Source organism: Spinacia oleracea, chromosome 4 (genome assembly GCF_020520425.1).
Source record: "Spinacia oleracea cultivar Varoflay chromosome 4, BTI_SOV_V1, whole genome shotgun sequence".
NCBI classification, from domain to species: domain Eukaryota; kingdom Viridiplantae; phylum Streptophyta; class Magnoliopsida; order Caryophyllales; family Amaranthaceae; genus Spinacia; species Spinacia oleracea.
This window is the reverse complement of record NC_079490.1, coordinates 105,453,899-105,471,024: the sequence shown is the minus strand read 5'-3', so window position 1 is coordinate 105,471,024 and position 17,126 is coordinate 105,453,899. Positions and strand designations below refer to the sequence as shown.

The 17,126-nt window shown below is 36.0% G+C and overlaps 1 pseudogene; it reads left to right on the top strand.

Moving 5' to 3' along the window:
* LOC110790054 (UDP-glucuronate:xylan alpha-glucuronosyltransferase 2-like) overlaps nt 1-17,095 on the top strand; it is a 35,037-nt pseudogene extending 17,942 nt beyond the window's left edge.
* Nucleotides 17,096-17,126: the final 31 nt, after the last annotated feature.

The window sequence follows — 17,126 nt, the reverse complement described above, 5'->3', positions numbered from 1 at the left end:
ATCTTCCAGTACTCTGTTATCTCTGTTTTCATTTCACTTCTCTACTCTTCTTCAAATTCTGTTTTCTCATGGCAAATAATCTAGCAAATTTCTTCCGTATGGGGGTTTTAATTGACCCTCCAGATGATCAGTTCTTGGAGCCTAGACTTAACTGGAGTCTTTCTATAATTGGGGTGTTCTTTGGGAAAAATCCACCGCCACTCTCACTTGTGCAGTATTCGGTTGCGACGCAATGGACTTCGAGGGATACAATAATAGTAAGGAAGCAGGGCAAGTATTATTGTTTCTTTTGTGAGCATCCTAGAGATGTCCAAGCATTGGTGGAACAACATACAACCATAATTGATGGCCAAATAATAACATTTCGTAAGGGAGAAGGTCACATGGTTCCTAGTCAGGAAAATTTCGATTATGCAACGTTGTGGGTTCGAGTTTGTGGTATGCCTTTCGATTTTCTTCATCAAGAATGGGCGATCGAAGCTCTTCGACATGTAGGCTATGTGGAGGAAATTGATGATGGAGAGCATGCTTTTCATGATGAACCTTAGTACAGAGCTAAGATAAGACTTGATCTCTCTAAACCTTTAGTTCCTGGTTGTTATGTTCCTCTTGGGGGGTAATTGAGCTGCTTGGGTTTACTTTCGTTATGAAGGTGTTTTTAAATTTTATAAACAATGTGGTGTAGCTGGTCATTATACTTGTAACTGTCCACTCACGTACAGGGCTACGAGGTGGGTTATGAAAAGGTTGGAGGGGTTAGAATCAAATGGCTTTACAATCCTTTATGGGCCACGAGATATACCTTTCTATTCCAATATGATACAGGGATTAATTGATAGCTTTAGAAATAGAAACACTAGGCTTAATCTCTTAGTACTTGGTTTACATGTGGATATTGGGTGTCCTGGTTTACATGGTGGTTATGGGGAGGAAGGTTTTGTTCATTCTCCTGTTGATAATGGTCTTGGTAATTCTGTTCATGGGAACGACAATTCAACTGATACGGAGCCAGAGTATTTTCCTGCAACTGATTATTTATCCTCTGAAGAAGATTACTAAGTGTCGAACAACGGTCCAGTGAGAGTAAATGCTTGGCAATCTTTTGGGGTGCAGCCTAGTCTTAGTGGAGACCCATATGCTCCTTACTATCCTTCAGGTAGTACTAAACATATCAATCACTCTACCTTTGAAATAGGGCAGTCAAGCTGTGCTAATATGGGTACTTCACCACATCAAAATATCTCTGAAGAAGATGATTCTGATAGGGTCCTAGTTGGAACTCTAATTCAGTACACTGACATACAGAATGAGCCAATGGTTACTGCTATTCCTCCTGGTGTGAAGGAGCATGATCTAATTTTTATTTCTTCTGCAAATCACAATGTCACACCTGTTACAAATATTCAGCAACGTGCAAACCCTTTTGCAGGTTGTTTTACTAGTGGTGGTGAGCCTTTTGTCGAAGGGAGACCACATATCTTTCGAAATGGAGTGTTCACTCCAGTAAATTTGCATCATCATATGACACTTGGTGGAAGCAGTAATGATGCGGGAAATGACTCTAATATGCAGGCCCCAATTTCACCTACTCAACCTCAATCAAGCTTGTCTCCAAGTTCTTCTTTTTCAGAATTATCATTGGGTACTTTCAGAATTGTTGCTCCAGATATGGGGGATAATGATACAACATAATCGGCATCATCATCAATTAAATGTTCTGAAACCCAGCCAATGCTCGTAGGTCTGAAAAGAGACCACGATTTGATGAGATTCATCGTTCTCATTCTGCAGATTCTGCTTGTTCATCCCTAGGTTTTATTCCTACAGAATGGTTTCATAAGAGGCGTAAATTGCGCATTAAAAGCTGGGAGCGCAATGGGGGACTTGGTATGTGGAAGAAGCGAGGAGGAAAATCATGTTTTACTTCCAAATGTTTCACTGACATTCAACTTGCTCGAGACTTTGGAGTTGAAGTGGGTGATGATATCACTTCTCAGAAGGAAAACAAGCAATCTGGAAAGAAGAGAAGCTGCGAACAACAACAACAACAACATGTTTTAAACAATTCAGATTGGTAATAATGGCCTCACAGGATAGCAAAGGGGTTGCTGCCAGATCCTCACTTCAGGCTCTTCGAAGGCTTCTAGCTCTACCTCTTCAAGGTCTTCAACTGATAAGACACACTCGGGTTTGGTGACTACTGGCCATGTACAGTCCCCGGGTGGTCCATGAAGTGCATATCATGGAACTGTCAGGGGTTGAACGATGTAGATACACCTAAACTACCTTATGCTTGTTGGCTTTTGCAAGTACATATGCCACATTTTCTGTTTTTAAGTGAAACTAAAATGCTAGTGAAGGATGTTGTAGACTTGTTTAGCTCTAGGAAACCAACCTTTTGTGAAGGTACAGATGCTTTAGGTTCAAGTGGAGGACTGATAGTTTTAGGGTGGAGTCCTTTTGTAGTTTCTTGCATTTTCAAATCCACTAATGTTGTACTTTGTAAGATACTTGAACCTAATGGGAATGAATACTATGTAATGTTTTGCTATGGTGCGCCTCTACTTGAAGATAGAAAAGGGGTATGTGAAATTATGTTACAACTACTGTTTTCTTACCCGACTTGTTTAATTATAGGAGATTTTAACCAAATTGAGTTACATTGTGATAAACTAGGTGGGTCTCCTATAATAAAAGGGTGGGATGATTTTATTTCATGGAAGCTAAATAGTCAAATAATAGAAGTTCCTTTTTCCGGGCCTAGGTTTACTTGGTCAAATAAGCAAAAAAATGACCGTCTAATTTTGGAGCGTTTAGATAGGGGGTACATGACTAATAATTGGGTTATGACTTTTCCGGAAAGCAGAATTATGAACCAACCCTTTATAGCCTCCGACCATGCTACAATTATTTTTTATAGCGTTGGGGTTTCCTTTAAGAAAAATAGGCCTTATCAAATTGAAAATTGGTGCCTTGAGTTTAAGGATATTTGTGATATCATTGACAATTGTTGGGATCTCCCCTTCCAAGGATCTTCGATGTTTATAATGTCAAGGAAACTTGTCGACCTTTGTTTGAAAATTAAACATTGGTGCTTAAGGAACAAAAATTTTTGGGGTGTCAACTGGAAGCAGTTAAATGATACTCTCTCAGCGGAAGGTTTGGGAACTAGGAATTTAGATGAAGGGGATGATTATATATCGAAGGTAGATGAATCCATTTCAGAAGCAGTTGTCAAAATTAAATATTGGAGACAACAGATGAAGGAGCGTTGGACCATGGAAGGAGATTTTCCAACAAAGCTTTTTTATTCGAGAGTGAAATCTAGACAGAGAAAGAACGAAATTTTGACCTTGAAGGATCAGACGGGCTTATGGATCGAAGGTCAGCAAGAGATTCAAGACCTAGTGGTTCAATCTTTGAAGAAAGTATTCAAATCAACCATCGATATACCTAGGAATGATGACCTGGACATGGTTTTACGGGAGCTTGGAGTACCTCAAATATCCCAAGAAGATTCAGCCTTACATCAGCAGCCTTTTACAGATTCGGACATTAGAACGGCTATGTTTTCTATGGATAATTCAAAGTCTCCAGGTCCGGATGGTTCCACTGCGGCCTTCTTTAAACTCCACTGGGGAAAGGTAGGACATTCGGTATGTGCAGCAGTTAGCAGTTTTCTGTCTACTGGTTATTTGCTAAAAGAATGGAACCATTCGCTTTTGATAATGACTCCGAAGTGCGATGTCCCTGAAGAGGTAGGACAACTAAGACCAATCATTCTTTGCAATACTATCTATAAGTGTGCTTCTAAGTGTTTGGTCAACCGCATGAAATTGATTTTGCCAGCTATCATCTCCCCGTCTCAACATGCCTTTATTTCTGGAAGGTTTATGTCAGACAACATACTTCTCAGCCATGAGCTTCTTGATAAGATCAATAATAAAAGAAAGGGAAGTGATTATTTGGCTACAATCAAAATTGACATGAGTAAATCCTATGATCGAGTTCATTGGGATTTTCTTCTTCATATACTCAGGGCTTATGGATTTCCAAATTACTGGCTTCAATTAATACATCAATGTATTTCGACGGTATCATGCAAAGTTCTAGTTAATGGGAATTCGTCGAATCAGTTTTTCCCAAAATGCGGCATTCGACAGGGAGATCCATTATCCCCGTTCTTGTTCTTGTTTTGTATGGATATTCTTTCCAGAATGTTACAACTAGGCACATATCTAAGATCGTTTCAGGGGATTAGCATAACAAGGGGTTGTCCTCAAATTTCTCATCCTTTTTTCGCGGATAATGCCCTCATATTCTTCAAAGCTAATAGAGATAGCTGTGGCCAGGTTATGAACATTATCAATAGATTTTGCAAGATCTCGGGCCAACAGTTGAATCTTCAGAAGTCTCACTTTAAACTTAGTTCAAATACTCCCTTGCTGGAACAACATGCTTTTCGGGAGATATTAAAGATGAAGAAGGTTTCAAACATGGGTTTTCACTTAGGAGTTCCTATTGACATAACAGGGAAGAAAAGCACTCATTTTCATTTTATTGTTGATAGGGAATTTGACAAGGTTAGCGCTTGGAACTCAGTTAACCTATCTCAAACTCAGAAGCTTATTCTCATTAATTCAGTGCTCATTGCAATGGCTTCCCATATCCTCAATTGTATGGAAATCCCGCTTTCGATTTCTTATAAGGTGGACTCTATTTTGGCAAGGTTTTTTTGGGCTAAAAAAGAGAATTCTGGAATGCAATGGGTTAGAAAGAATGTCATTCAACTTCCTAAAGGTTTAGGAGGGCTGGGGATCTGGAGTATGGTTACGCTTAATAAGGCGCTTCTAATGAGACAAGCTTGGTATATTCAAAATAATCCTAATTCCTTGTTCGCTAAAGTTTGTAAAAGAAAGTTTGCTTTCCCTCTTGCCACAGGGAATGTTTTAATCCTATAGGTAGAAGGTTATCCTGGGGTATGCGAGGGATATGTAGAGCTAGTAATATACTTCTTCAAGGCTGTGACTGGAAAATTGGGAATGGAAAGTTTGTTCGGGCTGGGAAGGATAGATGGGTGAATGGTAGAATCCCGGAGTTCAAGTCCAATGTTAGCCTCCGTAATGCTAAGTCTTGGAAAGTAAATCATTTCATTCTTCCGACTGGTACTGGTTGGGATCTTCATAGGGTCAACTCCTGTTTTGAGTTTGAGGATGCACGACAAATTGCTGCACTAGAGTTACCTTCTACTTCAGCAGATGATTTTCAATATTGGAGATTCCATAAGTCCGGAAGTTTTACTGTCAAAACGGCTTACGCCATGTTATCAATCGAGGACTATGGTTTAGCTACACCTCATCACGGAATTGAGTTCTTTAAGATTCTTTGGGCACTCAAGATTCTTCCAAAATGGAAGCTTTTTCTATGGAAACTATTTCACAATGGACTTGCTACAAAGGTGAATATTGCGAAACGTGGAATTCAGCTACCCGATACATGTGATCTTTGTGTTACTGAGAGTGAGGATTTTCAATATTTTTTTCACTTTTGTGGCCTAGTGAAACAAGTGTGGAGGTTTGGATACCTTGCGATCCATTCAGAAAACAATGAGGACCTTTCCTTTGTTGAATGGTTTCTCTACTATATCCGGCTTTTTCAAAGCCAGGATGGGAAAGATAGTCCGAGGACTATTTACTTTATTGCTTGTATTTGGGGTTTGTGGATATTCAGGAACAATAGGATTTTTCAGGAAAGATCAAGGTAATGTTACAACAGCTCTTGCTATTATCACAGAGGGAATGAATCAACATCGCATATTCACTAATCAGCCTTTGCCTAACTTGCGCTTTCTTCATCCTCCGGAGAACGAACCACTGTTTCCTCCGAGGTTTTTTAGAGCCATACTTACTGGTATAGAATCGGAAGGCTCAGTTCAGATTATTCAAGTAGATGGTTCGTGGAAAAAACGAACTCGAACTGCTGGTATGGGTTGGTTCCTTGAAAAACTAGAAACATCTGTAGATAAAATCTTGGGGGGCACAAGTGGGAATAGCGGAGTCCGCTCTGCAAGCTGAAGTACTCGCTTGTTTATATGATTTTCGATGGAGTATTGAAGCTACTCTTCGACGTGTTACAATTTTGACGGATTCTAAAGCGCTGGTTGACATGTTACTACATCAGGATACTTGCAACATGCAAGTCCTCTGGAGTTTGATTGAAATACGAAGACTGGGTAGTATGATGAATTGGTGTAGCATTCACAAGGTTAGTCGACAACAAGTTCAACAGGCGCATGATCTAGCAAACGAAGCAGCTTCGACTTCTATTTCCTTTTCGTGCTTTCCTTAGTTTTAGTTTAGTTTGTTTAAGCATATGTCAAAAAAAAAAATGATTTAGGGAAAATAAATTTTCTTCGCTTAGTGTAAAGTATTATAGTGAAAAATGTGGTCTTCCTTCTTTTCGAAGGCAAATTTGGATAATTTTTCACCTTTAACAAAACAAACAAAGAAAAATAGGAAAATCATTTTCCCAAAAAGTGTTTTCCGTCAAACCAAAAGGAGCCTTAGTTTTACAAATAAGAGTTTCATGTAAAATTTGAAATTTGTGTTTCAGTCTTATACTCCCTCCGTCCTAGATTAGTTGTTACACTTTTCTTTTTCGTCCATCACAGATTAGTTGTTACACTTCTAAATTAGGAATGCCCCCACAATTAATATATTGTCTCTCTCCTCCACGTTTTTTTGTCTCACACCTTCTCTCATTCAATTAAAAAAATACCCCACTAACTCCTATCACATCTACTTTTTCAATAAAATATCAATTGATAACCAAACAATTACTTATCACCTAAAACTTTGTGCAAAGTTAAGTGTAACAACTAATTTTGGATGAAGTAGTAATAGTTTGTAGGTTTTTTTTTCTGCATGCAACTACCTCGCTTTTGAGTTTCAACTTTTGAAATGGACTACTTATTACTTTCATTTTTGTAAACAACTACCTTATTTTTTTTATTCAATTTTACATAAAACGTTACTTTTTCTATTAGCGAGCTGAGTCTTACTTTCACATACTAGCCCCGTTTCATAATGTTTTTTACGGGTACTATTTGCACAAATATTAAGAAAAATATGGTGAATATAATAAAATCTGGATAAAATAACGGAAATGTGTGGAAAGGGAGTGGGTGTAAGAACAAAATTAATAAAATAAGATAATGTAAGTATAACATTGTAAATGTTGTTAGGTAAGAGGGATAAGTTCGTAAATTTTTTATGTCCAAAATAGTATAATCACAATGTAAAGAATATTTTGAAACAGACTAAAACAGAAAATGTAAAAATTATTTTGAAACGGAGATAGTACAAAATAATGAGAAAATGTATGTTTTATGTGAAATGAATGTTTTTTTTGGTGCGAAGGAAACACAGGGGCGGGGATGAGAATCGATTTCAGCGTCACCTGAAACCGGGATAGAAGCACTAACCAACTAGACAATCCCTCACTCTCTATGTGAAATGATTGCGACTTGCAACAAAATAAAGAAAAAAGTACATAGTGGTACGTTTACAAAATCAAAATAAGATAAATTTTCGCAAAATTTGAAATTCGTAAAATACACGTACTACCTCCGTCTCAAAATGATCTTTACGCTTCTGTTTTAGAATGTTTCTTAATTTTATTTACACTTTGCTTTATTTTATTTTTTGACATGGAGTTTTACTACATTAGCTTTCTTACCCCAATATATTTAAAATTTGGGTGATGGTAAAGGTCGCAAGTTGCGACAACATTTAGTTGTTCCAATCCTATGTGTCGGATTCTAAATGGTACATATGGGCGAGTGTCACATTAGGCCATGCGTCATCAGATATGTTTTACCATCAATGCTACTACCTCCGTTCCTTAATGTTCTTTACGCTTTGAAATATGTGTCCAAAGTATGAAAACTTATAGCGTGAATTCTCACTGTTATATACATCAAAATATTTCATGTAAGATCTTATTAGGTTGGTCTTGTTATGTATTTTTAAAATATCAAATTTTTATATTTTTTTCACATACGAAAATGGATATATAAGCGGTTAAATATTGCATTGGAGTTCGTGCAAATAGTAACCGTAAAGAACATTAAGGAACAGAGGTAGTATATTTTACTATGAAAATATGTAAATAAGGTAGTTGATACAAAAAAGAAAACAACTCTTTCCTATAAAATTCATAAATGTTTTTTGAAAAAAAAAATACATTATTCAATTTGTAAATTAGAATATTAATATTTTTCTACCATTTTTGTACTACCCTCGTACTTTAAAAAGATATACACTTTAACCGGCAAATAGTTTTAGAAAATTGAGTTGAATTTATTAAAATAAGATGAATGTGGGGTAGTGAGTGAATTGTTTATTATAGTAAAAAGATGATGTGCGTAAGTGTGTGGAGCGACCACAAGAGAGAAAGAAATATTAATATAATTGGATGTGGAGACCAAGACATATCAAAAAAGAAAAGTTTATCTCTTTTTAAAATACGATCATTTAAGGAAAGTTTATCTCTTTTTAAAATATGTAGGGAGTAACATATATAATAGGTTATATAGGATCTTTTACCAAACTAGCTACTTTTAAAATTTTATTTACCAAAACGGCTAGTTTTAAATTGTATTTCCCAAAGTAGCTACTCTTTAGTTTCAAAAAAAAATTAGCTACTCTTTTGACTTTAAATTAAAAATCAATAAACCGGTTTGAGCTTTTTTAAAACTAATGAACCGGTTTAATTTTTTTTACATAGTGAACCGGTTTGAATTTTTTTAATAGTGAGCCGATTGACGATTTACGTATACTTTTAGCCTCGTAGCAACTTCAAAATCTTTTTATAGGGACTTTCTTGCAAATATTACAAATATAAAGAAATTAGCTGAACCATTGTTGCGGATATGTTAATTCGATGGGTTAGATACGCGAATTCGTTGTGTTAAACGAATTCGCTTGGCAAACTCGATCAACCAAGAATTTAACATACTCTAAAATTGTGTGCGTGAAAGTGACGTGAAGGAGAAGAGTATCGCGTGCAATAAAGGTGCATAACAGTGCAAATTTTTGTGTCTATTCTTCTTACAAGTCGGATCACTATCTTACTATAGCCAATTGTATTTTTTTATTTTTTTAATTACTGTAATTTCTCATTATTAAGTATGAAAATATGAATTGAATTAAAACTAATTAAAATAATTATTTAATAATTAACTTATCATTGGAGCAAGAAATATGTAGAAATGGTGTAACTTGAGAAGATGATGCATCATAACAAACATGCATAATACAAATTTGCCCACCATTGGAGTTTAGTATGTCAAAAGTTAACGTAATTAAAATATTAAAATGGATAAAAAACGAACTTAAATTATTACTATGGTGCATGTATTTTGTATGTATCGAAATAAAACCATCATGAGCAACATTTTAAATTATTTGTTGGCAATTTGAAAAGAAAAATTAATTCGGAGTATAAGGTAGACAAAAATAAAAGATAAATAAAAAACCAAAAAAAAAAAACGGTTAACACTACAAGAATTTATATCTTTAACGACAACCTAATTACGACGGGTCAAAAATCCCGTCGCAAAAGGCTTTTGCGACGGGGCAAACAACCAAACAATGACGGGAATAACCGTCGCAAATGTCTTTTACGACGGGTTTACGACGGATTTACGACGGGATTTCTATTAACGACGGCCCCCTTTTATGACGGGTTCGCGACAGGTAATCCCGTCGTTAATCAACGATTATTGGCCTTTCGCGACGGAATTTCCCGTCGTTAATAGTACAATTTCTTGTAGTGTAACTATATTAGAAAATGAACCAAACCAAACCAGTTTAATTATTTTTGCCACAAAATGAAGCCATTTTGGGAAATAAAATTGTAAAAGTAGTTAGTTTGGTAAAAGATCCGGTTAATAAGTTAAATATTTTAGTTTCCAATTTAAATCATAACATAAGCATAAAGTCCGAATCCTCTAGAGTTTTAGTAAAACTCTACAAGGTAGAGTTATATCTAAACCATACATTTTAAAATCAATGGTTCATTTTAGTGGGAAGGGAAAATCAGGGGATGGATATTGATGAGAAAAAATAGAGGAGATTTTATGAGCCGTTTATTTTTCATTCAATGGTTTATATTGATAAAACTCTACCTTGTAGAGTTATTTTAGAACTTTAGAGGATCCAAAACATGCATTGTCATCATTGTGACACCGCTTTAAGGTCGCAAGTTGCGACTTATCATTTTCGTTTCAATTTTCTATCCACTTTCTCTTACTTTATTCATTTTTGTCTTACACCACCCACATTTTTACACATTTTCTTACTTTATCCTTATATTATTATATTCAACCAGTTTTTCTACTTTTATTTTAATATTTGTGCAAATAGTAACCGTAAATATCTTTATAAAACAGAGGTAATATTTCGTAGTTGTTAGCAAAAATGCGTAGTTAATTGTTAAGCGCACAAAAAGTTGGGAACGAAGTATAAACTATCAAAGTTGTCATTCCAAGAAGTCATTGTGTAAATTCTCCCTACATTTTATGTGCGAATATCTCTATAATCCTAACACCTACTACATTGATGCATGCATGCATTTACTATTTTTCTAAGGCTTATACACTTTTTTTTTTATTAAACTTTGTATATCTTCATAGGCAGAAAGTGGTGTCAAAATGAAAGCGTTCTTAGAAGAGCAAGGACAAAATGAAATGATAAGTCCTAAGAAGAGTATAGTAAAGAGAGAAAAACCAAGATTCTTGAAGGAGATGGGAATAAGAGGAATACAAATCGGCGCGATAAACATGGAAGATGAAGATCTTAGTGAATGGAAGCACATGGAAATACAATATTAAAAGTTCCATTTGAGAAGGTCTCATATCATTTCAAGTGGAAGCACCTCTTCCCAGGATGGATCGATGAAGAGCATGAAAATGAAGGTTATGTATGTCCGAAAGTACCTATGCCTATATTCGAGGAGTATGGAAATCTTGATATGGTTGTGGCTAACTTGCCTTGTAATTTTCCGGAGAAAGGATGGGCAAGGGACATGTTTAAGCTGCAAGTTCATTTGATAGTCGCGAAAATGGTGGTGAAGAAGGGGAGGAGGGATTGGTATGGGAGGAAAAAAGTGGTGTTGGTGAGCAAATGTAGGCCAATGTTGGATATTTTTAGGCGTGACGATTTGGTAAGGAGAGAAGAAGATTGGTGGTACTATGAGCCAGATATTATGAAGCTTGAGAAGAAAGTTAATTTGCCTGTGGGTACATGTAGGCTGGCTTTGCCCTTGTGGGGACAAGGTACTATATGTTCCTAACTCTGATCCTTGATTTAATAATTTTGTTTAACTAATTAGTTTGATTGATATCTTAAATTTATTTATTTATTGGTGATGATAGGGGTGAACGAGGTGTATGATGTACCAAATGTAGAAAAATCAACACGACTACATTTCTAATCAGATGCGACGGTTTAGGAAAGCCTAATGCAACACCTCACATAAAACCGTCGCAATAGATAGATCTAATGCAACGGTTTCCTCTATAAGATATCAGAAAGTTGATCTAATGCAACGGGTGTGATAAACCGTCGCAATAGATTGAATAGTGTAACTATTTGTTAGGCTAATGTAACGGTGATGTAAATCATGCATTCTTTTACTCTTTTCCTTCCCATTAATTCCAAAAAATTTAAACCCCCTCCCTCTGAATTATTTTCCCCAAAATTTTCAAACACTCAGGCCTCAAGCCCTCAACTCGCAGCTTGAATTGTTTACCAAAATTAAAAACACTAAATATTCTAGAGAGAGGAGAGGGACAACGAGACGTCAGACATTGAGATTTGAGAAGAAATAGAAAGATGTTCAAAGTTAGGGTTTAGTTATTGACGATTTAGGGCTACAATTTGCAAGTATTTCTGAGCAATTTTTCGCAAGGTCTAGCAATTGGACGCAAATTCTCTCAAGAAAACTCCAAAATTCTGCAACAAATTCAAATTTGACGACCACGACGAAGGAAGTGGACGACGAACAAAGGAGACTACCATCCCATTCAAACTGTAATCCCATACTACAGATTCAAAAACTCTCCCAAGATTTGCTATTTCAATTAAATTTCTGGCCCAATTTTTTGAATTGCGTTTAGGGTTTGCCTTTTTAGTATTTTGATGATTAGCAATGATGGGGTTTAACATGTCAGCTCTTTGCAACTTCAATGGGTTCACTCTATTTCAAAGATGAATTTGATTTTCGCATCTACATGGTTTCTTGAAGTATTTTATAGAGTAGAAGGGGCTTATATAAAACTCCTTCCATGATTTTGTCGATCTTTCACCTATTTTTAGACATCTGATACCTTCCTTTCGTATTAGTGTTTGGTAGAATATAAATAATGATCATGTGTGGCTCTCTTGTTTGTTAGACTGAAAAAAAATCTCTGCGACCCTTATAGGAAGAATGTAACTTAATTTGAGATATTTTTATGAGTTGCAGAATGGCTTTTGAAGTGTTGTATGTCAGTTTATCTCTGCCTGTAGGAATTTGTAGTTGCGTGGTTTATTTATTTTTTTACTGCAGTAGACTTCGAGGTGGTATTTTTGCTGTGAAAGCAGTGGAACTTCTGTCTGCTAGTATTTCAGTTGGATGGTGGGTGCAGTTGGATGGCTTCTTGCTGTTATTTTCCTCCAACTTTTGTGATTACATGAATGTTTGATTCCTTTTAGGTCATGCACGAGCATAAAATGTGTGCCCTGTATGAGCGTAAACTGTAAAGAGTATTATGTACAGCCTTGTTTTAATTTTTATGATAACGAGTTTCCTAAAACGTTTAACAACTTGTCCAGTTGTTCCTTAAGTTTGCTAAGTATATGCCTATATGTCTGGACCGTGAAGGACCATATTTAGTTTTATGCATTTGATTATCTAATACCTGTTTGTCATGTTTGTATTATTTCATTTTTTATGGCTTCTTAAAAATTTTTAGATGGTAGGAGGCGCCTGTACATGTGCAAGAATAGTTTGTTCTTAAATTATCAACCTCTCATACATAGTCATACTGCTCTAGAATTCATTCAAAGCGCTTTACTTATGTCCATAATTAGTAAATCACGCAGATCATCTGATGTCCATCTTTTGTCTAGGGTCAATAATCAATTGACATAACTTTGTTACTAAAGTTTGTATTCCTCATTTTTGTTGATAATTTGGTGGAATTTTATAATGAGCGATTTGTATTCACCACCCAAATAATTAACAAGGTTCACAATCCGGAAAATGTCATACATCACTATGGCTTAAACAAGCTTCCTGCAGGTAGTGGTTTTGCCAAGTATATTTCAGAAATTCTGAATTTTAATTGGAACGACTACTGTATAAGTATTAATTAGTAGATTATGACTATATACTCAAATCCTAAAGCAACGGTGCAGGTATGTTCAGAAGTGGATCGGAGAAGTTAAATTACTTTAGCTAGAATTCTTAGTGATGGAATGGTTCTGACTCTACAAAATTCACATATGATTTTCATTATGATACTTTGCTTCTGCTATACTCTGTATTACTTCGGTACTGGTGTGAAGCTCTGCAGAAGTTTCCAACTGATAAGCAAGAGTTGATCTGAATTCTGAAGTCACTAGACTCATCTTAGGACGCTGCTTACAAGAGTGCTTAATAATTAATCTAACACATAATAGACCTCATTGATCTATTTTTTTGTTGCTCAAATAATAATGTAAAGCACTTGTATATCGTTGTACTCACGCATATCTTTGCTTGTCAATTTGAATACTTTAGCAGGAAATTATTGATTTCAACTTGTTCTTCTAAAGTAAAACTTAGATTGGCTGAGGGTCATTACCTTGGTTGGGTATTTTTTCGATTTGTTTCGTTTTGCTTCCCCATGTCTGAATGCTACGCTGAAATTGCATAGGCTTCTGTTCAGTTTGATTTGACACAGTTAGCCTATTATTATTTGTAGTCCGACTTTTCTCATTGATCAAGTTTCTTTCAGTAATGTCTTACGTTGAAGGTATTATCATTCAATAACTTAAGGTATGCTCTGAAATATTGTACCAGTATTTAGGGACATGGGAAGTACGTACTAGCGAACTACTTGAATGCAACTCTTATGATCTCTGGTTTGATATCATGGATGCCATTGAAATTTGTCAGGCATTTGGCTTTGGTTTGCCGCCCTTATATTTTTGGCTTGTAGATTACTAGTTTCATTCAAGTTATCCGTTTATCTTCCCCATCCAACCCCTTTCCCCTCCCCTTACATGCTCTTGTTCCCTTTTTCTCTACTACCATACCCCAAGTCTCTTTTTCCGAGAGAGAGGTGAGTGTTTAAGTAAGTTGCTTTTTTTGTTTAAAAAAAAAAAGAGTTTCAGTTGTTGTCCTGTGGTTGAGAAGACTTCTCTTGCAGGCTTGTTAGCGAGTGTGAATGATAATTATGTCCTTTTAAGAATGGAGGGTATTGCTATCAGTGCTTACAGCTCGCAAGTCCTGTGCCGGTTGCTTCAATGCGCAAGTGCATACGACAAAGTATTTATACAAAGTCTTCTGTTTCCTTTTTTGGTACTACTGTATTTCATTGGTCATGATAGCCTTCGGTAGACAGGAAGTGTGATGCAGTAAGCCTTTTTTATGGTAAAAGGCAGCAGGTTCAGAGGTGGACGAGGGACATCAAGAACAATCCTGTGGAGTCAACTCATAAGATGTTGGGATTCTGAGGCACTCTCCTTAATTGACTGTCACTATAACACTATATGAGAGGTAGCTAATGTTGCTTTTCTCTTCTCGATTAATCCCCACCCCTTCCCTTCCGGCCTCCTTTAGTTTGGTTGATTTGACATGGTGCCTTTCACAAGTACAGGCAGTTCCTGCTCAGCTTGGTTCAAACTTCAAACACAATTTCTACTTCCTCCATCCCAAAACAATAAGCTGTATTTGATTGGAGTCATTTTAAGGAATTGAGATTTTCATTTAAAAATTGCCAATCTAGGTATTGCTTACTTTTTTGTCCAATTTCATGTTTTTATTTGAGTAAACATGAAGGTTATTATATTAATTATCGTGTTTTAGCTAGTGTACAATCTTTAACTTGTGTCCATTCGTGATTTAAACTTGCAGGAGCATGGTGAGCTAAATGGAGAACAAATGTAGATCTAGCAAATGAGACGGTGGAGGCCCTTGTTTGTTCTTGGGTTATTTTGTGATTTCTTGTAATGTTGAATTTGATTTTGGATTTTAATTTTATGTGTTTTTTATCATTGAAACACTAAATTAATTAGTAAACAACTATTTGTAATGCATGTGTCCTATGGGCACTAATATTGTAATATTACTCTTTAAGTCAATGGAAATCTTTTATTATTGACATCCTTTATTAAATAATTATTATTATTACTATTATTATTATTATTATTATTATTATTTATTATTATGAATAAATTGAACTCGTTGCATTAGGCGTGTACTCCCTCCGTATTTATTTAAGAGATACACTTGGCCGGGCACGGGTATTAAGAAAAAGAATTGAATGAAATAAAGTAATAAAACAAGTGGGGTTGAGTAGATATTTTAATAAGAAAAACAAGTGGGGACCATGTCATTTGAGAGAGTGGGAGGTGGGGGTGGGGTGTAGATATATTATTTAATTAGATGGTGGGGTTGCTAAGTTACTAAAAATGGCAAGTGTATCTCTTAAATAAATACGGCCGGAAAAGACAAGTGTATCTCTTAAATAAATACAGAGGGAGTAACAGGTTTTTTTGACAATAAATTACCGTTGCATTATTTCATTAAGCCATCGTAGATACCTGTGGCATTAGCTAAAATACCCATCGCATTAGCTAAAAATAACCATCGCATTAGCTAAAATAACCGTCGTATTAGCTACAAAACCGTCGCATTAGCTAAAAAAACCGTCGCATTAGGTAAAGAGCTAATGCGACATCCCATCTAAGGACCGTCGCATTAGGTGTTCAACTAATGCAACGTAGTAAGTTTCCGTTGCATCAGATCACTGATCGTTGCATTAGGCCTAATGCAACGCCACCGGATGCAAGGGTCATTTGTCGTTGCATTAGGTCTAATGCAACGGATTTTCATGCCTAATGCAACGATTTTAGGCGTTGCATCTGATTAGAAATGTAGTAGTGCAACAAAATGAGAAGCCTATGCAACAGTACTACACTCCTCTGAAAGCTATGTATGTGGTGCAATCACTCTAGCACAAAGCCTCCTTCAAACAGACACCAAAAGATATCTACTTATACTAATCGAAAAATCCTTCTCCCTTCCAAAGCGAGAGGCTCTTGTCGCTGCCGGTTGGAAGATTCAACTAATAAAATGCATTAGAAACCCTCTAGCCGAAAAAGGCAGCTACAACGAGTACAACTACTCCAAATTTAGACTTTGGCAACTTACAGACTATGACAAGTTAGTAATCATCGACTCGGATATTGTCGTGCTTCGTAACATAGACCTTATCTTCCATTTTCCACAAATATCCGCCACAGGCAATGCTAACTACAAATTTAACTCCGGGATTATAGTAATCGAACCTTTAAATTGTACGTTTAATACATTTATGGGGCTTCGAAAGGAAATCACTTCTTACAACAGAGGCGACCAAGGGTTCTTAAATGAAGTTTTTGTGTGGTGGCATCGACTCCCTAAACGGGTTAACTTCTTAAAGTATTTTTGGTCTAATTCTTTGCTGGAAAGGAATGCAACTAACCACTTGTTTGGTTCCGATCCGCCTGAGTTGTACTCGATACACTACTTGGGGTTGAAGCCATGTCTATGTTATAGAGATTATGATTGTAATTGGGATGTTGCCGATCAACATATTTATGCGAGTGATGTGGCGCACATGAGATGGTGGAAGTTGTATGATTCCATGGATGTTAAGTTACAAAGGTTTTGTGAGCTTCCTATGCTAAGGAAGAGGGATTTGGAATGGGATAGAAATAAAGCGTACAAGTTCAAAATTAATGGCGATCATTGGAAGATCAATATTACTGATAATAGAAGATCTGTTAGTAGAATCAAATAATTGCATTTTGTTGTCTTTATTAAAATTCATT